Source organism: Capricornis sumatraensis, chromosome 2 (genome assembly GCF_032405125.1).
Source record: "Capricornis sumatraensis isolate serow.1 chromosome 2, serow.2, whole genome shotgun sequence".
In the NCBI taxonomy this organism is placed as follows: Eukaryota; Metazoa; Chordata; class Mammalia; order Artiodactyla; family Bovidae; genus Capricornis; species Capricornis sumatraensis.
In genome coordinates, this window is record NC_091070.1 from 202,263,537 (window position 1) to 202,286,947 (window position 23,411).

The window sequence follows — 23,411 nt, forward strand, 5'->3', positions numbered from 1 at the left end:
GTTCACTAAGTCGTAGAAAACTGAAGATTAAAAGTAGAGTACCAGTTCATTAATATATGACCAGATATTTGCTGCCATCATCTTCTCCGTGTAGCCAAGTGATGTGCAGCCAAGTGACAGCCATCTCCCAAAGTGTGTAGCCAAGTGATGTGCAAAGCCAGACCCCTGGGATACCACGTGGTAAGCCCAGAACCAGCACACGGGGCGTTAGTCACGAGATGAGGAGGTTTAACAGCACCAGGCTCTGAGCCCGATACAGAGGCAGCCTGAAACGGGAGCAGAGCACAGACTTTGAAACCAGAGAACCCTGGACACACACAGAGCCCCTTACTTTCTAGCAGAGTGGCCATGGGCAAGTCACTCAATCTCTGCAATTTTCAGTTCTTTAAAGGTGAATGACGGTACTGACATCACGGTCTTATTGTGAGGACTCAATGAGATAAAACATAAGATACTAGGCCAGCTGCTGTCGTGTGATAGGTGCCCAATAAATGGCAGCAACATATCCATCTCCACATGTTAGGGGTTAAGGGTTCAAGGCAGCCTTGTAGAATATCCTTTGCTCTGAACAAAACAGGGCAAGCAAGGCCGGGGTAGTGAAAGACCAGTAAGAAGAATGCTGCAGTAATCTGGAACACAGATACTAGTGGCTTAAAACAGGGATGCAGCCACAGAGAGGTGAGGAGCCAGAAGATAAATATATATATATTACTATATACAGACTTGAAAGATATTTAGGAGATAGGCAGTATGCTGAGTGTTTTACATAATTATTTATAGTCCTGACAGGAACTTATAAAGTGGTCCATTCTTCAGATGGAAGTCAGAGATATTAAGCAACTAGCTGAGGATCACATGGCAGTGACTGAAGTGCAATCCAAATTATTATTGGTGTGGTTCCAAAATCTCTGTTCTTCCTACAAATATACCACCTTGGTTCTCAACCAAGATGTCAACCATGAGGAATATAGTAATTTCTTACTATTGAAGTTCAGAGAAATGATTGAGTTTTTAGAAAATATAATTCGGAACAGATCAAGGTCATTACTATAATAAATAATGTCACTTTTGCTCACTTGCGTTATGATATGCTTTCTTGAAGGTGGGGAGAGAAAGAGTGGAAGCAGAGCTCATGGATCAGAAATTGTACATCATTGTAGGTTTGTCTATGACAGAGTGCCAGGCACATGAACTTTATCCACTGTGTCGTCTTCAAAACGGTTTTAGAAAGAAACAGGGATTCTTGTTGAGCAAAGAAAGTCTTAGCTGGGCCATACAAGGTTTCATTGTAACAATGACAGCTTTTCAGACAAAAAACATAAGTATTAATCAAAGGATAATCTCTTGACACTGTGTTCCTTAAATTTTCATCTTTCCAGCCATACTTGTATGCAAATTATAACCTACTTCAGTAACTTATTTTTTTTTAATTTATTTAAATTGGAGGCTAATTACAATATTGTAGTGGTTTTTGCCATACACTGGCATGAATCAGCCATGGGTGTACATGTGTTCCCCATCCTGAACCCCCCTCCCACCTCCCTTCCCATCCCATACCTCTGGGTCATCCCAGCACACCAGCCCTGAGCGCCCTGTCTCATGCATTGAAACTGGACTGGCGATCTGTTTCACATATGAATAATATACATCTTTCAGTGCTATTCTCTCAGATTATCCCACCCTCGCCTTCTCCCACAGAGTCCAAAAGCCTGTTCTATACATCTGTGTCTCTTTTGCTGTCTCTGCATATAGGGTTATCGTTACCATCTTTCTAAATTCCATATATATGTGTTAGTATACTGTATTGGTGTTTCTCTTTCTGGCTTATTTCACTCTGTATAATAGGCTCCAGTTTCATCCACCTCATTAGAACTGATTCAAAGGCATTCTTTTTTATAGCTGAGTAATATTCCATTGTGTATATGTACCACAGCTTTCTTATCCATTCGTCTGCTGATGGACATCTAGGTTGCTTCCATGTCCTGGCTATTATAAACAGTGCTGCAATGAACATTGGGGTACACGTGTCTCTTACAATACTGGTTTCCTCAGTGTGTATGCCCAGCAGTGGGATTGCTGGGTCTTATGGCAGTTCTATTTCCAGTTTTTTAAGGAATCTCCACACTGTTCTCCATAGTGGCTGTACTAGTTCAGTGTAAGAGGGTTCCCTTTCCTCCACATCCTGTCCAGCATTTATTGTTTGTAGCAGCCATTCTGACCAGCATGAGATGGTACCTCATTGTGGTTTTGATTTGCATTTCTCTGAAAATGAGTGATGCTGAGCATCTTTTCATGTGTTTATTAGCCATCTGTACGTCTTCTTTGGAGAAACGTCTAGTTAGTTCTTTGGCCCATTTTTTGATTGGGTCATTTATTTTTCTGGAATTGAGCTGCAGGAGTCAGCAACTTAATTTTTTTAGATGAAGGACAGTATCACATAATAGATTCGAACTCCTTTTCCATATGAAAAAACAACCTAGGCCTTTTCTACTTTTACAGCTTAAATTTTTAACTGAAGCATAACATTTTATATTTCTTCTTATGAAATTTTGCTTTGAATTAGTTTGAGCTAAAATTTTCATCTTCATGAGATGGATGTACATCAGGTTCATTTCTCTGCCAATTTAATACTCATGACGTCTCTATTGCAACTTCAAATATTGCTTTAAAGCAATGGCTGTTTTCAGATGTTTTATAAATTGTTCATTCATTAGAGAAGCGTCACTGCATGCCACCCAAGTGCCAGGCCCCTCAAGGAGTCCACAATAAGGAAAACAGATGGACATGTACCTATAATAATTGTTATAACATTAACAACAATTTGTACTATTTACCACCACCTGATCTGTGCCAGACACTGTGCTAGGCCCTGAGAATGAAAAGAGAAATGAGAAATTTCTCTACATTCGGGGGTTTCCCATGCCTTCAAAGGGCTTATGGCTTATGCAATCTGATGGGGGAGACAGGTATACAGGCTAAACATAACGACAGAGTATGGTTAATCTGTGTACTAAACTGTATATTCTAGCCCTGCTAGAAAAAATAATAGTGTGTTGAGAAGGACAAGAGATTGAGAAGTTAATGAGAGATGAGAAGGTGAGCTGGAGGGATTTCATAAAGGAAGTAACCTTTGAACTGAGTTTTAAAAACACATAGTTTTTCAAGACAGGAGTCTGTGTCCCTCTTTTTTTAAAATTATTTTTTAATTAGTTAATTTATTTTAACTGGAGAATAATTACCTTACAATATTGTGATGGGTTTTGCCATACATCAACATGAATCGGCCACAGGTATACATGGGTTTCCCCCAATCCCGAACCCCCTCCCACCTCCCTCCTCACTCCATCCCCCTGGGCTGTCCCAGAACACTGACTCTGGGTGCCCTGCTTCGCATGGAACTTGCACAGGTCATCTATCTTACATACAATGAGCTGACTCATTGGAAAAGACTCTGATGCTGGGAGGGATTGGGGGCAGGAGGAGAAGGGGATGACAGAGGAGGAGTTGGCTGGATGGCATCACCGACTCGATGGACGTGAGTCTGAGTGAACTCCGGGAGTTGGTGATGGACAGGGAGGCCTGGCGTGCTGCGATTCAGGGGGTCGCAAAGAGTCGGACACAACTGAGCGACTGAACTGAACTGAACTGAACTGAATTTCCGTTTCAGTACATTCTCTCAAATCATCCCATCCTTGCCTTCTCCCACTGAGTCCAAAAGCCTGTATCTCCTTTGCTGTGTCTCCTTTGCTGCCCTGAATGTAGGATCACTGGTACCATCTTTCTAAATTCCATATATACGAGTTGATATTACTGTGTCCCTCTTTGCTTGGCAAAGTAATAAAGCTATTCTTATCTACTTCGCTCCCCATCCTCCCCCAAAAAGAGTGTTTTCCAAATTAAGGGCAAAAGGAAGAAAAAGGATAACTGGTAAAGACGGATGTACAACAATTTTATGCATTCAAGGAACTGTGAGCAATTTGGTAGAGATGGAGGTTACAGGAAAAAGGGAGGGAGGAAGGGTTAAGAGGAACTTATAAGAGCTGAGACCTGTCGGGCAGCGGGCAGATGATGGAGGGTTTTCCATGTGGTGTGGCCTGTGAGGCCATGGGGGTCACCGAAGGGTTCCAGGCATGGGAGTTACAAGAACAGGGCTTGTCTTGAAACGGAACTCTGACAGCAATGAAGAGGATGGAGTTAGAGATAAGGAGAGCAGTTAGAATATACAAAATATATCTGTAGGTTGGGAGTTCCGTGGTGGTCCAGTGGTTAGGATTTTGGGCTTTTGCTGCCATGGCCTGGGTTCAATCCCTAGTCATGGAACTGAGATCCCACAGGCTGAGATCCCCCCACCGCCCTCACACACACACATATATATAAATATATATATTTGTAGGAGATTCTTATATGGAAATTGAAAGAGAAATACTAAGTCTACGAGAAGAGATCAGGTTAAAGAAAACTCAACAGAAAAATGAGCAAAACTTTGCATAAGTACGTCACACACACAAAAAATGGCAATGGCCAATAAAGATATGAAAAGGTACTCTACCTAGTAACCAGGGAAATGTAAATAAGAAGCACACCGAGTCATCATTATATATCAACAAGGCTGGTGTAAATGAAAAGGTCTCACACTACCAAGCACTGGTGAGAATGTGGAAAAACAAAAATTCTTATGCACATGTTGGCAGTAGAATAAACTGGCAGAACCTCTTTGGAAAACAGTTCAATGTTAACTAATAAAATTGAAGAAGCTCTTATCTCAGAACCCAGCAATTTTATGGCCAGATTTCTACCCTAATGAAACTTATACCCTGTACACCAGGGCACTTAACAGTACAAATATTAAAATATTTACAGTAGTACTTTTCATAAGAAGAAAAACGGGAAATACCTAAATGTATACCATCGTTAGAATGGATACATGAATCAGGGTATATTCATACAATGGACTATAACATAGAAATAAAAATGAATGAATTCTAGCTACATGCAATAATATGGACAAATCCTATATTCTTAATAATGAACAGAGGAATCGAGACCCAATAGTACAAAACCACAATTTTACCCATCAGCTCAGTTCAGTCGCTCAGTTGTGTCTGAGCGACCCCATTGACTGCAGCACGCCAGGCTTCCCTGTTCATCACCAACTCCCAGAGCTTGCTCAAACTCATGTCCATTGGGTCAGTGATGCCATCCAACCATCTCATCCTCTGTCGTCCCCTTCTCCTCCTGCCTTCAATCTTTCCCAGCATCAGGGTCTTTTCCAAAGAGTGAGTTATTTGCATCAGGTAGCCAAAGTACTGGAGCTTCAGCTTCAACATCAATCCTTCCAATGTATATTCAGGACTGATTACCCTCAGGATGGACTGGTTGGATCTCCTTGCAGTCCAAGGGACTCTCAAGAGTCTTCTCCAACACCACACTTCAAAAGCATCAATTATTTGGCACTTAGCTTTCTTTATAGTCCAATTCTCACACACATATATGACTACTGGAAAAACCATAGCTTTGACTAGATGGACCTTTGTTGGCAAAGTAATGTCTCTGCTTTTTAAAATGCTGCCTAGGTTTGGGATAACTTTTCTTCCAAGGAGCAAGAGTCTTTTAATTTTACGGCTGCAGTCATCAGCTGTAGTGATTTTGGAGCCCCCCAAAATAAAGTCTCTCACTGTTTCCATTGTTTCCCCATCTATTTGCCATGAAGTGATGGGACTGGATGCCATGGTCTTAGTTTTCTGAATGTTGAGTTTTAAGCCAACATTTTCACTCTCCTCTTTCACTTTCATCAAGAGGCTTTTTAGTTCTTCTTCACTTTCTGCCATAAGGGTGGTGTCATCTGTATATCTGAGGTTATTGATATTTCTCCTGGCAATCTTGATTCCAGCTTGTGCTTCATCCAGCTCAGTATTTCACACGCTGTACTCTGCAAATAAGTTAAATAAGCCAAGTGACAGCCTTGACATACTCCTTTCCCGATTTAGAACCAGTCTGTTGTTCCTTGTCCAGTTCTAACTGTTGCTTCTTGATCTGCATACAGATTTCTTAGGAGGCAGGTCAGGTGGTCTGGTATTTCCATCTCTTTATGAATTTTACTTTGCCAACAGAGGTCCATCTAGTCAAAGCTATGGTTTTTCCACTAGTCATGTACGGATGTGAGAGCTGGACTATAAAGAAAGCTGAACACCGAAGAATTGATCCTTTTGAACTGTGGTGTTGATGGCTCTTGACAGTCCCTTGGACTGCAAGGAAATCCAACCAGCCAATTCTAAAGGAAATCAGTCCTGAATATTCATTGGAAAGACTGATGCTGAAGCTGAAACTCAGCACTGGCCACCTGATGTGAAGAACTGACTCAATGGAAAACATCCTGATGCTGGGAAAGAATGAAGGTGGGAGGAGATGGGGATGATGGAGGATGAGATGGTTGGATGACATCACAGACTCGATAGATGTGAGTCTGAGTAAACTCCGAGAGTGGGTGATGGACAGGGAGGCCTGGAGTGTGCAATCCATGGGGTAGCAAAGAGCCAGACATGTCTGAGCGACTGAACTGCATACAGTCAAAGGCTTTGGCGTAGTCAATAAAGCAGAAGTAGATGTTTTTCTGGAACTTTCTTGTTTTTTTTTTTAAACTCACTTGATTTATTTTGTATAAAAGGGTTAAGTTTACAACTAAACTTTTATAAAAAGTTTAGCATGAATAAGTACATCATTACACTTTGTATGCAGAAATGTACATTTCTGCCACTATACAAGAAAACTCTAATTAAAGAGTTCACAAGGTTTCACTCAGTATATATATATTTATATATAAATATATACACAGCATTCAGTAGGCTTGTGTCAAAAAGGTAATTTCTGACCAAAAGACTTCATTTAAGTAACTGAATACTGGATCCTTCTGGTATTCACGCTCCACCTTTGAAAAAAGTCAAAGTCTGCTTAAATTGGGCAATTCCTTGTAATTTTAATGTTTTCACTCCCCATGGTGGGAATAGTATATAAAGAAAACCTTCCAACTGCAGAAAGGGCATTTAAAAGTCTTTTTCATAAATAACTAATATCACAGTCCAGGTCAGAAAACACCCTGGGGAAGTTGATCATTCTTAAGTTTTCCTTCCATTTTTTTTTTAAAGGTCCATTTGACTTGCCCTCCTTGTGATATGGCTGAAAAATAAGTTCAGCGCCTTAAAAGAGCTTGTGGATTTGTCGTTGATGTGCAAATGGGAAAAAAAAAGTCATGAACACCATTTATTCAGCCACAGAGCGCTTTGCTGTCATTTGACATTAACTCAGAAGGGATTCAGAAGCCTGCAAGGACAGGATGCTGACGTCGGTGTTGAGGGTGGTGAGCAGCATCCTGGACGCCAGGCCCGGGTCGCCGGTGGTGCACGCTAACGATGGTGGGGTGCGAGTCCAGCGCGATCTGCAAGTCCAAGATGCAGTCGATGACGTGCTGCAGGATTTCCATCTTGCTCACCTTCTTGTTTTGCGGGATGCTGGGCGCCAGCCAGCTCCTTGAGCTTGGAGTAGCAGTCGTTCACGTTGTACAGCAGGCTCATCGGGTCGTCCACCGGGGTTTTGCTCCGGGAGATGCCCAGGCCGTGGTCCGAAAGGCTGTTTTTCCTAACGGATCTCACTGGACTGAAGGCTTTCATGCAGACCGCGGGGAAAGGAAGCAAAGCGATTGGGAGGAGGGAAGCAGGCTGCCCCGAAGCTCAGGCCGCCGCCGCCACCACCGCTGCCACCACTGCCTGCGAAGCTCGCTGTGCTCGGCACCATACTAGGCTCAGAATCTCTCTTGCTTTTTTGATGATCCAATGGATGTTGGCAATTTGATCTCTGGTTCCTCTGCCTTTTCTAAAACCAGTCTAAACGTCTGGAAGTTCTCGGTTCATATACTGCTGGAGCCTGGCTTGGAGAATTTTGAGCATCAATTTGCTAGCATGTGAGATGAATGCAATTGTGTGGTAGTTTGAACATTCTTTGGGATTGCCTTTCCTTGGGATTGGAATGAAAACTGACCTTTTCCAGTCCTGTGGCCGCTGCTGAGTTTTCCAAATTTGCTGGCATATTGAGTGCAGCACTTTCACAGCATCATCTTTCAGGATTTGAAAGAGCTCAACTGAAATTCCATCACCTCCCTAGCTTTGTTTGTAGTCATGCTTTCTAAGGCCCACTTGACTTTTCATTCCAGGATGTCTGGCTCTAGGTGAGTGATCACACCATCGTGATTATCTGGGTCGTGAAGGTGTGTTTTGTACAGTTCTTCTGTGTATTCTTGCCACCTCTTCTTAATATCTTCTGCTTCTGTTAGGTCCAGACCATTTCTGCCCTGTATTGAGCCCATCTTTGCATGAAATGTTCCCTTGGTATCTCTCATTTTCTTGAAGAGATCTCTACTCATTCCCATTCTATTATTTTCCTCTGTTTCTTTGCACAGATTACTGAGGAAGGCTTCCTTATCTCTCCTTGCTATTGTTTGGAACTCTGCATTTAGATGCTTATATCTTTCCTTTTCTCCTTTGCTTTTCGCTTGTTTTCTTTCCACAGCTATTTATAAGGCCTCCTCAGACGACCATTTTGTCTTTTTGCACTTCTTTTTCTTGGGAATGGTCTTGATCCCTGCCTCCTATACAATGTCACAAACCTCTCTCCATAGTTCTTCAGGCACTCTATCAGATCTAATCCCTTGAGTCTATTTGTCACTTCCACTGTATAATTGTAAGGGATTTGATTTAGGTCATACCCGAATGGTCCAGTGGTTGTCTCTACTTTCTTCAATTTAAGTCTGAATTTCACAATAAGGTATTCATGATCTGAGCCACAGTCAGTTTCCAGTCTTGTTTTTGCTGACTGTATAGAGCTTCTCCATCGCTGGCTGCAGAGAATATAATCAACCTGATTTCAGTGTTGACCATTTGGTGATATCCATGTGTAGAGTCTTCTCTTGTGTTGTTGGAAGAGGGTGTTTGCTATGACCAGTGCATTCTCTTGGCAAAACTGTTAGCCTTTGCCCTGCTTCATTTTGTATTCCAAAGCCAAATTTGCCTGTTACTCCAGGTGTCTCTTGACTTCCTACTTTTGCATTCCAGTCCCCTATAATGAAAAGCACATCTTTTTGGGGTGTTAGTTCTAGAAGGTCTTGTAGGTCTTCATAGAATCGTTCAACTGCAGCTTCTTCAGCATTACTGGTCGGGGCATAGACTGGGATTACTGAGATACTGAATGGTTTGCCTTGGAAATGAATGGAGATAATTCTGTCATTTTTGAGATTGCACCCAAGTACTGCATTTTGGACTCTTTTGTTGACTATGAGGGCTACTCCATTTCTTCTAAGGAATTCTTGTCCACATTAGTAGATATAACAGTCATCTGAGTTAAATTCACCCATTCCAGTCTATTTTAGTTCACTGATTCCTAAAATCTCACGTTCACTCTTTCCATCTCCTGTTTGACCACTTCCAATTCACCTTGATTCATGGACCTAACATACTAGGTTCCTACACAATATTGTTCTTTTCAGCATCGGACTTTACTACTATCACCAGTCACATCCACAACTGGGTGTTGTTTTCACTTTGGCAAAAATTTTACCCATATAAATATCCAAAAGCACTAATTGTTTAGGGATAGAGATATATGTAATATAATTATAAAGAAAAACTGAAAGGAATCATTATAAAAGTCAAGGGAGGAACTTCCCTGGTGGTTCAGTGACTAAGACTCTGAGCTCTCAATGAAGGGGGCTTGGGTTCAACCTCTGGTCAGGGAACTGGATTCCTCATGCCGCAACTAAGAGTTCACATGTTGCAACTAAACATCGCGCCTGCCACAACAAAGATGGAAGATCCCGAGTGCCACAACGAGACCTGGTACAGCCAAATAAATAAACAGAGTTAAAGAAAAATGAAGGGAGTGAATATCCAGGTAAGGGAGGGGTGGTTTGTGATCAAGGCAAAGGATACAAGGACTTCTAGGATGCTGGAAATGTTCTGTTTCTTGGGCTGGCTGCGGTTTCACTGAGTGTTTAATTATTTGTTTACCTGTACCCATATGTTTTGTGAACCTTTCTCTAGGGAAGCTATATTTCACAACATAAAAGAAAAAGTAAGGCACTTAGGAAAAAACCAAGAGGCACATTAACAATAGTATACTGCTAGATGCATTTATAAGTGAAAAGCTATTTTTGTTGAGAATTAAAAATCAGAAAAGGCTTCACATAGAAGATACCTGCGAATCGAAACATAAAGGATTCCCTGCTTTCCAACCTAGGTCCTGCAAAGAAGGCTGGAGTGAATGAGGACTGTTCTGGCATCAGTGAGGTAGTGACCACAGACTACACCATTAACAGTTACAGGCACATCAAAAATGACAGAATGATTTCGATTCGTTTCCAAGGCAAACCATTCAACATCACAGTAATCCAAGTCTATGCCCCAACCACTGATGCCAAAGAAGCTGAAGTTGACCAGTTCTATGAAGACCGATAAGACTTCCTAGAACTAACACCATAAAAAGATGTCCTATTCATCCAGGGGACTGGAATGCAAAAGCAGGAAATCAAGAGATACCTGGGGTAATAGGCAAGTTTGGCCTCAGAGAACAAAATGAAGCAGGGGAAAGGCTACCAGAGTTTTACCAAGAGAATGCACTGGTCATAGCAAACACATTTTTTCCAACAACACAAGAGAAGACTCTACACATGGACATCACCAGATGGTCAATACCAAAATCAGACTGATTACATTCTTTGCAGCCAAAGATAGAGAAGCGCTATACAGTCAGCAAAAGCAAGACCTGGAGCCAACTGTGGATCAGATCATGAGCTCCTTATTATAAAATTTAGGGCTTATCACTGACTCAATGGACATTAACTGGGGCAAACTTCAGGAGATAGTAAGGGACAGGGAGGTCTGGTGTGCTACACTCCATGGGGTCACAAAGAGTCGGACATGACTTAGCAACGGAACAGCCACCACCACTACAGTGTAGATTTCAAGAAGTATACCCCTTAGGCACTCAGATCTGGAAATTTGCCATGAAAAAAAAAAAAAAACTCCAGATGAGTGCACTGATACCAGGCTCAATAAATTTGTCTGGGCCAAAGGAATAAGGAATGCTCTATACTGAAGCCAGACACGGCTGAGCGACTTCACTTTCACTTTTCCCTTTCATGCATTGGAGAAGAAATGGCAACCCACTCCAATGTTCTTGCCTGGAGAGTCCTGGGGACGGGGGAGCCTGGTAGGCTGCCATCTATGGGGTCGCACAGAGTCGGACACTACTGAAGCGACTTAGCAGCAGCAGCAGCAGCATACTGAAGCCATTCAGGTGTGGTTGTCTAGAAAACATACTAAGAATGAAGTTTACCAAATAAACTGTGTACGCTGGATACCTATGCACCTGTCACTGCTTTCAAAAATCTGCAGTCAATATTGGTGAGAATTTATGACTGACTGTGAAATCAAGTTATAACACTGAAAAAAAAGGATTCCTTGACCTAATTCCTGTGAACTATACCATGTACTTATCTGTCTTAAAATACTTGCTACAATGTAACATATTTGACTACTTATATATCTATGTTCACAACTGTGAGTTTCTTGAAGAAAAGAAGCTGAGTCTTGTTTAATTGGATTATTATGACCTACCAGTTCACAATGTATAGTAGTATAGTGTGTTTGTGTGTATGTTCAGTCGCTCAGTTGTGTCTGATTCTTTGCGACCCTATGAACTGTAGCCCGCCAGGCTCTTCTGTCCATGGGATTTCCCAGGCAAGAATACTGGAATGGGTGGCCATTTCCTCCTCCAGAGGATCAACCTGACCCAGGGGTCAAACACGCGCCTCCTCCATCTCTGCAGCAGGTGGATTCTTTACTGCTGCGCCATTAGGGACGTCCCTATAATAGGTACTGCTGCTGCTGCTAAGTTGCTTCAGTCATGTCCGACTCTGTGCGACCCCATAGATGGCAGCCCACCAGGCTCCCCCATCCCTGGGATTCTCCAGGCAAGAATACTGGAATGGGTTGCCATTTCCTTCTCCAATACATGAAAGTGAAAAGTCAAGTAAAGTCACTCAGTCGTGTCCGACTCCCAGCGACCCCATGGACTGCAGCCCACCAGGCTCCTCCGTCCATGGGATTTTCCAGGCAAGAGTACTGGAGTGGGGTGCCATCGCCTTCTCCGATAATAGGTACAGTACAGGACTCCATAAATTTGTGGAATGAAGAAATGCTGCTTGCTCCCCCTTATAATCGTGTCTAGAGTGGTCTATGCATTATATTCAGTGGAGACCATAAACCTTCTCCATGTATTAAGTTTCCAGCTGCTACTCTGTCCTTTCCTCCACAGATCTCTAATTCCTACTTTAAATGTAGAGGCCACTAGAATCTTTCTCCCTATCAATTAAAATTATTTTTTTTTAAAAAGTATCAAATTTATTTCAATATCTAGTTTTATTTTTAAATTAAAGCTACTGGACAATTTTTTGCAATTTAAAATTCACTATTAGAGGTGAGGAAAACATTAATAAGCTATTCATTATTGACAACAAATAAAATTATCAACCATGCATTTTAAAAAGCCATGTTTAAGAGTTAAAAGTTCCAATTATACTATTTAACTGAAGGAAATATTCTTTACCTCTTTATTTCTAATTATAACATTCTCATTTTGACATACCCTTCTCAGAATAACTGCTCATCTCCAAGGCTAATCCTTTATCTGTCACCTTGACCGTATCTCTTGTACTTCTTCCTCAGATTTGCATCCTTCATTATTCCTGTTCTGAATGATTATACATTTAATCTTCCCCTCATTCATAATCACACCAGCTCAGATGATGTGAAGGTACCATGTTCACCCTGGAAAATACTAGATGGTATACTTAGGGAAACAGACTAATCTAGAATTCACATACTGATGGTAACTCTCTTTAATATCCTGTCATGCATGACTTTCACAGGCTCAGAAAATCCCTGGAGTTGTGATAGCAGACTAAAAGCCTTGGTCTCCATGGCTGCTTAGGGCTGGGGCAGCCATAGCCTAACACATCTTTCAACTGCTGGATGAAATGGAATTGTACTAGGGAAAGGACTTTGCATTTAAAAAAGGGGGACAAGCACTCTTTCTTTCTAAAGATAGAACCTTGGAAGTGGCCACCACAATAGGCTCTAGGGCAGGGGATGAATCAAGTCACATATTATGCTATATAGAAATGCCTCTGCCGGGCTTCAGATGTGATGCTTCAATTGGGCTGCTCTCCTTGGCAATACTGTCGTGGGTCTGAGGGGCAGGCCCTGGGGAGAGCTCCCCCTTGAATGTGGCTAATGTCAACACTTCTCAGGAACCTAAAGGAGGTTTCCTTTCAGACTCTGAGAACAGGAGGCCAAGACTCCAGAAAACACTCTGCCTCTAAGCTCTCTCTTACACTTACTTTAAGGTGGGGTCCCAAGCTCACCCATGATTAACATTCCCTCAACAGAAGAAGGACCATGTTGAAAAGGAGTCTATTCTAAGTCAGAATCCCTTTACCGTGATTGAAGAGAGAATTTGGCAGAGAGTTCTGCAATCTGTTGCAGAGATACAGGAAAAGAGCATGAGTTTTTGGCATCAGCACAAGTCTGGCTTTGAATCCCAGCTCTGCCACTAACTAGCTGTGTATTGGTCAATGTCTTAAATACTCTGAGTCCATAAAATGGAGATATATCTACCTGAAGGGTTGTTAAGGGCCTAGATCTGATAGACAGAGTCCCTGATGAACTATGGACGGAGGTTTGTGACACTGTACAGGAGGCAGGGATCAAGACCATCCCCAAGAAAAAGAAATGCAAAAAAGCAAAATGGCTGTTTGAGGAGGCCTTACAAATAGCTGTGGAAAGAAGAGAAGTGAAAAGCAAAGGAGAAAAGAAAAGATATAAGCATCTGAATGCAGAGTTCCAAAGAATAGCAAGGAGAGATAAGAAAGCCTTCCTCAGTAATCTATGCAAAGAAATAGAGGAAAATAATAGAATGGGAATGACTAGAGAGCTCTTCAAGAAAATTAGAGATACTAAGGAAACATTTCATGCAAAGATGGGCTCAATAAAGAACAGAAATTGTATGGACCTAACAGAAGCAGTTCATACTGCTAAAGCAGAGACATTACTTTCCCAACAAAGGTCCGTTTAGTCAAAGCTATGGTTTTCCCTGTAGTCATGTATGGATGTGAGAGTTGGACTATAAAGAAAGCTGAGCACCAGATAACTGATGCATTTGAACTGTGGTGTTGGAGAAGACTCTTGAGAGTCCCTTGGACTGCAAGGAGATCCAACCAGTCCATCCTAAGGGAAATCAGTCCTGAATATTCTTTGGAAGGACTGATGTTGAGGCTGAAACTCCAATAATTTGGCCACCTGATGGGAAGAACTGACTCATTTAAAAAGACCCCGATGCTGGGAAAGATTGAGGGGTGGAGAAGGGGACAACAGAGGATAAGATGGTTGGATGGCATCACCAACTCGATGGACATGAGTTTGAGTGAACTCCAGGAGTTGGTGATGGACAGGGAGGCCTGGCGTGCTGCAGTCCATGGGATTGCAAAGAGTCAGACACGACTGAGCGAATGAACTGAACTGAGACAGGGAAATCCTGGTTTCCCTCTCACTTCTTCCATAACAGGCTGGGAGCATCAGCCCCAATCCCAGGGTCAGCTTTGTCAAAGTTCCTCCATTCTTTGCTATGTCCTCTTCATCTTTCGCCCTTCTCCCTTGCATAGTATGTACCTGCTGGAATGAACTCTTTTCAGTTCCCTGAACACACAGAGCTCTTTCTTCACAGAAATGGTCCAATAGAACTTTCTATAATAATAATAAAAAGAACTTTCTGCAGGATGACAAAGTTCCATATTAGGGAATTCCTTGGCAGTCCAGTGGTTAGGACTCTGCTTTCACTAATGAAGGCCTGGGTTCATTCCCTGGTTGGAGAATGAAGATCCCACAGGTGCACATGTGGCAAAAAAAAAAAAAAAAAAAAGAAAAGAAAAGAAAAGGAAAATCTCCATATTAAAGCAGCCCACTAAAATATCCATAGCCTTGTGGGGGTAGTCAGCACTTGAATGTAGCTAATGGGATCAGTGAGAAAAAATTTCAATCTTCTTCCATTTTAATTAATTTAAATAGCTCCATATGGCTAGTGGCTATCATAACTTAAGAGTTCTAAACTGTAAGTCTTCGCATTTGTCATTTCCCCACTCTTCACCTGCCTAACTTCTACTCAGTCTTAAAATTTCAAGCTTCACATCTATTCTTCCAGGATGCATATCCTAAGACCCTGGACCCAGCTCAGTTTCTTCTCTGTTACTTCCATAGCATCCTCTATACTTCTCCTATAACATCACTTAACACATTTTTAAAAATTACTGTTTTGTATTTTCCATCAGGATATAAACTTCATTGGTGTTCTTAGGGCCCTACAAATGTCTTCTCTCAAGTATAGATACTTCTTACCTTCCCTTTGAGTGGACACCCATGGGACCTTGGGATTTAGACACTTTCCAAGTTGGGAAATATTATCTTTGAGGCAATTTCTACAGATTGGAAGCTTTAAGGATTAATTAGGTGTGCCTTATACCTTTCAAAGTGAAAGTGAAAGAGTTAGTCTCTCGGTCTTGGCCAACTCATTGTGAGCCCGTGGACTGTAGCCCACCAGGCTCCTCTATCCATGGAATTCTCCAGGCAGGAATACTGGGGTGGGTAGCCATTCCCTTCCCCAGGGGATCTTCCCAAATCAGGGATCAAACTCAGGTTTCCTGGAATGCAGGAACACAGTCTTTACTGCCTGAGTCACCAGGGAAGCCCAGAAATGATAAGCTAAAAGTTAGAAATGAAATAGGAAAGGAATAATAAAATGCCTCATTATATATGCAAAATAAACAACAATAAAGCCCCACCAATATATCAAGACAAATGATAAACTGGGAAAAAATATAAAACATAATGTATACATAAAAAAGTATTAATAAAAAGAGTGCTTAAAATCAAAAAAGAAAAATGGGCACCACAGGGATAAAAGAAATGAACAGGCAATCCAGAAAAGAAAAGAAAAAAAAAAACCTAACCTCAAAAATATTAAAAAATGTTTAACTTCACTAGTAATTAAATAAATACAGATTAAACGAACATAATACCATTTTTGCTTATTAAATTGGCAAAGATTAAAAAGTTGCATCATAATATATTGATAAGAGCTTGTGTTGATAAGTAACCTGGCAAGAAGCACAAAAATTGACATAAGCATATTTTTATCCAGCAGTCTACTTTTAGGAATATATCCTCTGAAAATGACCAGGCATTTGACAGAGGTGAATTTATAAAGATGTTCTCTGTAAGTGTTGTTTATAATACTGAAAAGCTGAGAACACTCTAGTTAGACAATCAGAGGTTGGTTAAATAAAATATGATATATCCCTGCTATGGAATACTAAGTAACTATTAAGGGTGGTGCTATTTAGATCTGTATTTACCAGTATGGAGCACTATCTAAAATAAATGAAAAAGTGAAAAGAAAGTCACAAGCCAGCACGTTAATATAATTTTACTTGGATAAAAACTTCTGGTCAACTTATCTACTCATAAAAAGAATCTTGAAGGATATATGCCAAAATATTAATAGTTCTGTGAGGATGTTTTACTATTTTTCCCTGCTTAAAATCATGATAACTAGCCAGGCCTCCCTGGGATTCTCTTGTGCAGGGTTTGATGTTCTCTCACGTGGGTCACAGAGGACCTCAGATTTATCCAGTATTAGGTGTCCTGACTGATGCAGCTGTAGACTCTCTGGTCATCTGGACCTTACCTGTTTTATTCACAGCAGCATCCTGTGTGTTTATAACTGCCTAGCACATAATAAGCATCCAATAAATATGTGTTGAATTAATGCATCATACCAGAACACCAATTCTGTTAACAATAAAGCATATTTAAACATTGACAAATTAAAGCCAGAATGTGTAATTCACAAAACTTAAGATAATGAAAGATTCCTAAATAAGCTTTACTCTTTATTCACCCTTACAATGCTGGGGCCAGAAATTTACTTTCTTCTATCATCTGCGTCCTTTCCCAGAAGAGTGTGAAAAGCAGTGAACAACATCTTTGTGCAAGGCCTCTCCCACCCCCTTCTGATGCTAGGTATTGCAATTTCTAACTCACAGATGAGAAAATGAAGGTTTGGCAGTCACTCAAGGTCACACAGTTAAAAAAACAGGGGAATCAGGACCTAAATCCAGGTCCATTTGTGTCCAAAATCCATCCATGGCTTCGAGAGGTACAAAATAAGACGATGAAATGGACATTGCATGTTCGTGACAGCTAATGTTTGTGCTTCCTAACAAGTCGCCACCACTTAGCCCTGAGCTCCCATGTCTAAGAGGTGCTTTTCCTTAACCCTTGGAGAATCCAGAGGACGATTTGTCACCAGGGTTATTAGCATTTCTCCCTGGATATCGACAGCTTGTCTTTTCTCCCTCCAACCAGTGACTGATTTCTTCAAATGCTCGCCAAATACAGCCCAAGTCACCATGGTAAACGTATTGACAGAATCATATTAAAAGCTACTGAGCATTTACAGGGTTGTAAGTTATGCAAGGGGAGGGGGGGAAAGATAAGAAAAAACACAAGGAAAGAAAACAAGTTCAATCAGCAGTGACAATTATTTATTTAGAAGCTGCTGGTTGGAACAGTTCTTTAAATATGCTTTAATTGCTAATTGTGGTTTCTTCAAGAGAGGGGCCTCAGTTTGAGTTGCTTCACCTTAAAGCTAATCATTAATATTTTAGTTGCTCAGCTCAGAGACGATGTAAATGCCGAAGACCCACCCACAGCCACGTCCATGCAGATAGCATCTGCAGCTGGCTCTGAAATAGAGTCTACCCCATTGGTTTGCTACCCTAATCCCAAAGTCGGCCAGTCCACTTACCATAAGGGAGCAGACATTTAAGTCCTTATTTCTCTAAAGATTAGGGCTGGTTCAATAAGCAAAATTCTGCTCTAAGCTACCTAGACAACTGACAATTTTTCAAAGGAATGACCTATCTTTTCTAAGTTAATTTGCACCTTTTATTGGGGGACCTAAGTGTTGCCTTAGGCAAGATAGAGAATACAGAAGAGTTTGTTTCCAGCTCCTAATTCCCTGGGTGCTTCGATGTGAACCTGATAACAAATAAGGTCAGCCTCCAGGCCCAGGAGGCACTGAGGGTAAACAGGCACGAGGGCTCCCGGGTCCCCGCGTGGGAGTTTGTTTGGCGGAGCTCCCGTGTATCTGACTTCACATGCTTCTTAAGGAGCCTCTAATCCTCACAGGAGAGTTTAATCTGTGCATTTGCACGCATCTCATCAGCACCCTGCTTTGTGGAGGGCTGTTTGATGTCCCAAGGAAAAGACTTCGAAGTCTTTTAAAGCCTTTTTGATGTGAACCAGAAAATCACGTTTTGTCGAGAGTGCACTCAACTTGAACCTCAAAAGGTTCAGGACTCAGAAACCACACGGTTCAAGTGGGATTTAAACTGGGCAAAATCACTTCCTTGTCTTCCTCGGCAAGTCCCTCCCCTGGCCTTTGTGCTAACAGTTTCTGTACACTGTTGGCCCGTTCCCCCTTTTCACTTCTTTTCACTCACTCTCTCTTTCACACACACATGCACAGACACACATCTTGGCAAGAAAACCTTATGAGAAAGAAAGCTATATCACCCCCAAAGAAGTGGCTCTCACCTCTCCACTGAGGATGAAAGCAGTGCCCCACTCCACCCGTCCTCAGAGATTCTGAATGGCCACAGCTGCAGTCTCAGAGACCTGGAATGCTCCAGGTGGGCCTCAAATGATTTACAGAGTCAAACAGCTATGATTACATCCTTAATAGGGGCATTTAACTAGGTACAAGACTAGAGATCCCGGTGCTCCAGGGAGCTTTTACAGAGAAAACTGGAAACTTGCTTTGGGGAGTAGCTATGGTGCACGCGAAGGAAGCACCTACCTTAGGGTTTCACTGTTTCATTTGGGAATGAAGTGACAGGAGACTTGACTCCTCCTAACATTAAAGAGTTTTCCAGTTGTCATGTACTGATGTAAGAATCGGGCCATAAAGAAGGCTGAGCACTGAAGAACTGATGTTTTTGACTTGTGGTGCTGGAGAAGATGCCTCAGAGTCCCTTGGACAGCAAGGTGATCAAAGCAGTCCATCCTAAAGGAAATCAACCCTGAATATTCATTGGAAGGACTGATACTGAAGCTGAAGCACCAATACTTTGGCCATCTGATGCGAAGAGTCGACTCACTGGAAAAGACCCTGATGCTGGGAAAGACTGAGGGCAGGAGGAGAAGGGGGTGACAGAGGATGAGATGGTTGGATGGTACCACTGACTCAATGGACAGAAGTTGGAGCAAAACTCCAGGAGAGACAGGGAAGCCTGCTGTGCTACAGTTCATGGGGTCGCAAAGAGATTGGAAATGACTTAGCAATCGAACAGCAAAATCAAAGGGAAGAACTTAGCTGAGAGGATAATATAACCCTAAGTTTATCTTTCCAGAGTTCTCTTCTTATTTTTTCTCTTTAGATTTGAAAATCCCGTTACGCAAGAGCCAGTGAAAGTTTAGATTCAGGAGACAGGATCTCAACTGTGAAAAGATTCAAAGTGTTTGTAACACCCTAAGGTACCCTCAGATGCCCTGTCCTCAAGGCTGGAACTACCATCAAAGCTCCAGTGACCACTGTCTCATGTCCTGCTATCCCATGTGCTATGCTTAGTCACTCAGTCATGTCTGACTCTTTGAGACCCCATGGACTGTTGCATGGGGCCTGCCAGGCCCCTCTGTCCATGAGGATTCTCCAGGCAAGAATACTGGAGTGGGTTGCCATGCCCTCGTCCAGGAGATCTTCCCAACCCACGTATCAAACCCAGGTCTCCTGTGTTGCAGGTGGATTCTTTACCGTCTGAGCCATGGGGGAAGTCCAAGAACACTGGAGGTAGTCTATCTCTTCTCCAGGGATCTTCCTGACCCAGGAATCGAACCAGGGTCTCTTGCATTGCAGGCAGATTCTTTACAGCTGAGCTACCAGGGAAGCCCGCTAACCATCATAGTCACTATTTATTGAGTGGTTACTGTAGATCAGGTGAAAGTGAAAGTATCAGTCGCTCAATCCCACGCTCCTCTGTCCATACGATTTCCCAGGCAAGAATAAAGGAATGGGCTGCCATTCCCTTCTCCACGAATCTTCCTAACCCAGGAATCGAACCTGAGTCTCCCACATTGCTGGCAGATTCTTTACTGTCTGAGCCACCAGATCAGGTACCATGCTATAAATATATTATCTCACTTAATTTGTTCAAGAAAACAAAAACATGAGTTAGCTATTCCCATTTTGCAGACATGAAAACTGAGGCTCAAAAAGTTTAAATTACCTGCACCAAAGCAGCACAGCTATTAAGTGCTCAAGCTGTAACTAAAACCCAATCTGTTAAGCATCAAAGTCAATGTTCTTGGCTTAACATCCTGTCATGCAGCATCTGTTCGGTTGCAGTTTTGCAGTTTTTAAAGACAGTGCTTTATACATTTGTTTATTTAGTATTTATTAAGTACCTACTATGGGAAAGGCACTGTGGAGATTTCAAGAACTGTAAGACATGATTCCTGCCCCCTGTTCTACTGTGGCTACTGCCTTTTGACAGCGGTCCTCTTTTACTGGCACTTACCTTCCTTCAATTGGTTATTCGCATAGCATAGCAGCCTGAGTAATCTTTTTAAATGATAAATCACAACATGGTTATTTTACTGTTTAAACACTGTGTCCTCCTGTTGCATGGCATAGGAGGCATCTGGCCTCCTAGAACAAAATCCAAACTCTTTATGATCTAAAAGATTCTGAAGTTGAGCCCCTCCCCAGTTCATTCCCTCTGTATTCCCCCAAGTTCACCCCATCCTAGCCCTCCAACTTTCTCTCTGCTCTTTCAATGAGCCAACACACTCTTCTTCCAAACACTTGTGTGATGGTCACCTAATCATCATTCATATTTCAATTTAAACATCACCTTCAGAGGTATATCAGGCATATTTGACACAGCATAGTTTTTTTAATAACAAATAATCATGTCATAATCAGGCACAAACTATTTTTTGATTAATTCTTCAGTTTTAACATAAGTGATTAACAATTTTAAAAGAATGTTTTATTTTTAAAGATTTTCTAGCTCAGTAAACTATTCACTAGATGAACTAAAATTTGCACAAACCAAACAAAAACGTCACTCACCTCAGTTTACAGCTTGTTTCACTGTTCCAAAATTTAAACATAAATGAAAACACCAAGTGGTCACAAAAAATTGAAATAACAATTAACATGCTCTCATTGTTTACTGTGAATATGCTGTTCACATGCAGAATATGCAGTAGATATAGGACTTGGGAATAGAAACTGCCCTGAGTGAGCTCAGATGTTGCTGAGCTCTTAGGTGCTTTCACTTGGAGCGAATCTACAGCTGTTGGGGCCCACAGTGTAACTGGAAGTTCTCCCAGGTCTTCCTTATAGAACACAATGTTTATTAAAGAATGAATAATAGAAAAGGTGCAGACTTGAAAACTTACACGCGTGTGTGCATGCTAAGTTGCTTCAATCCTGTCCGACTCCGCAACCCTATGGACTGTGTAACCTGCCAAGCTCCTCTTTCCATGGGATTTTCTAGGCAAGAATACTGGAGTGGGTTGCCAATTCCTTCTCCAGGGGATCGTCCCGCCCCAAGGTTCGAACCTGCATCTCCTATGTCTCCTGCATTGGCAGGCAGGCTCTTTAACACTAGGGTCACCTGGACGCCCTGAAATTTACATATGTAAGATTAAAATTCAAGAACCACAGCAATTTTTCAAATCCTAGACCAACAAAAGGTGCTTTTTGAGAGAACCATTTTATAATCAACATTGTTTAAAACTGCCAGCCTGGTATTTAAAAGTAAATAAACTTTTAGTTGATTGTTGTTCTAAAATTCCTCTATAGGGTAACACAACTAAACTACTCCCCTCACAAATGCATACTTCACTATCTTATCATGATAAAAAATGCTGCAACAGGGGGAAAACCAGGTATTATGGGAATAAACACAGGGGTAAAGAAGTAGAAAAAGAACAAAAGGAGTGTCATGTCCCAGAAGCCAAGGGAGGGGAGTTCCAAGAAGGATGACGTCATCAATTGCATCCAGTACTATAGAGGACCCCTCCCACGAAGCAGGTGCCAAGGCCAATGGGAGGGCCCAGAGACCTCCCTCCACTCCATGGGAAGGAAAAACCAAGGCCTCCTTCCTCTGGCTGCCATGTAAACTAATTCAGAGGAAACATTTTTTTTTTTATTTGAAGCTGTATTTTACTTTTTTTTTTAATTTAAATTTATTTATTTTAATTGGAGGCTAATTACTGTACACTATTGTATTGGTTCTGCCACACATCAACATGAATCCGCCACAGGCGTACACATGTTCCCCATCCTGAACTCTCCTCTCACCTCCCTCCCTGCACCATCCCTCCGGGTCATCTTATGCGTGGTCTTTACCATTTCTCATCATCGGTGAGAAAGACAGATGTGGACACATATTGAGCCAATGGTAGGTGTGTTTTCTAGACCCTAAAGCTGCAAAGAACTGCCAGTGGACACTACGGGCCCTGATGGCGCATGGAGGAAAGAGACCCCACTTAGGGATGGTGAGGGATAGAGTCTTCTGGCCCGCTCCTATGTGGCCACAGTGCCCCACGTGAGGGGCCGATCTTACAGAAATGGCCACAAACAGAGACAGTTAAGTGGGACTCCATGTACCACTCACATCTGTCCTCTGTCCACCCCACCCTGCTCATTTAAAGGAAGCGGCATCATCTGACCACCTTTAAGTCTCTTCATTTTTGAACCCCTGTCCCCATAGAGCTTCAAGACCAGTTTATACTTTTGGGACATTGAAACTGAAACAACCATCAGTTAAACTTTTTACAAACTAATTCAGAAAATAAAATTAATAACAACAAGAAATCAGACACTTGCCCAGAAATTGTGACTATATATCCCATACCATTTGGCCATGAAAGAAATGGAACCAATTAGTAATTAGTTCTAGAACCAGAGGAATCATTCAATTTTATCAATTCATCTCTCCAAGATTCAATCTTGAGATGCTAGGTTATGGGTCTGTCCCATAATATAGTCTTCCAGATTGTCTTTTTAAAAATAAACCTTTAAGAATAGCTTTTAGATTTATAGAAAAATTGCAAAGATAGTACAGAGAGTTCCCAAATTCCTCACACTCAGTCTCCCCTATTACCAATATTAACATCTTATTTTAGTATGGTAATTTGTCATAATTACTGAGCCAATATCAATATACTATTATTAACTAA

The 23,411-nt window shown here is 41.7% G+C and overlaps 1 protein-coding gene and 1 pseudogene across 2 annotated transcripts in view; both read right to left on the reverse strand.

Annotated features, from left to right (window-relative positions):
- RNF220 (ring finger protein 220) overlaps positions 1–23,411 on the reverse strand; it is a 261,358-nt gene that overhangs the window by 218,008 nt on the left and 19,939 nt on the right. The window lies entirely within an intron of this gene.
- On the reverse strand, positions 7,262–7,664 carry LOC138074258 (DNA-binding protein inhibitor ID-2 pseudogene; annotated as a pseudogene).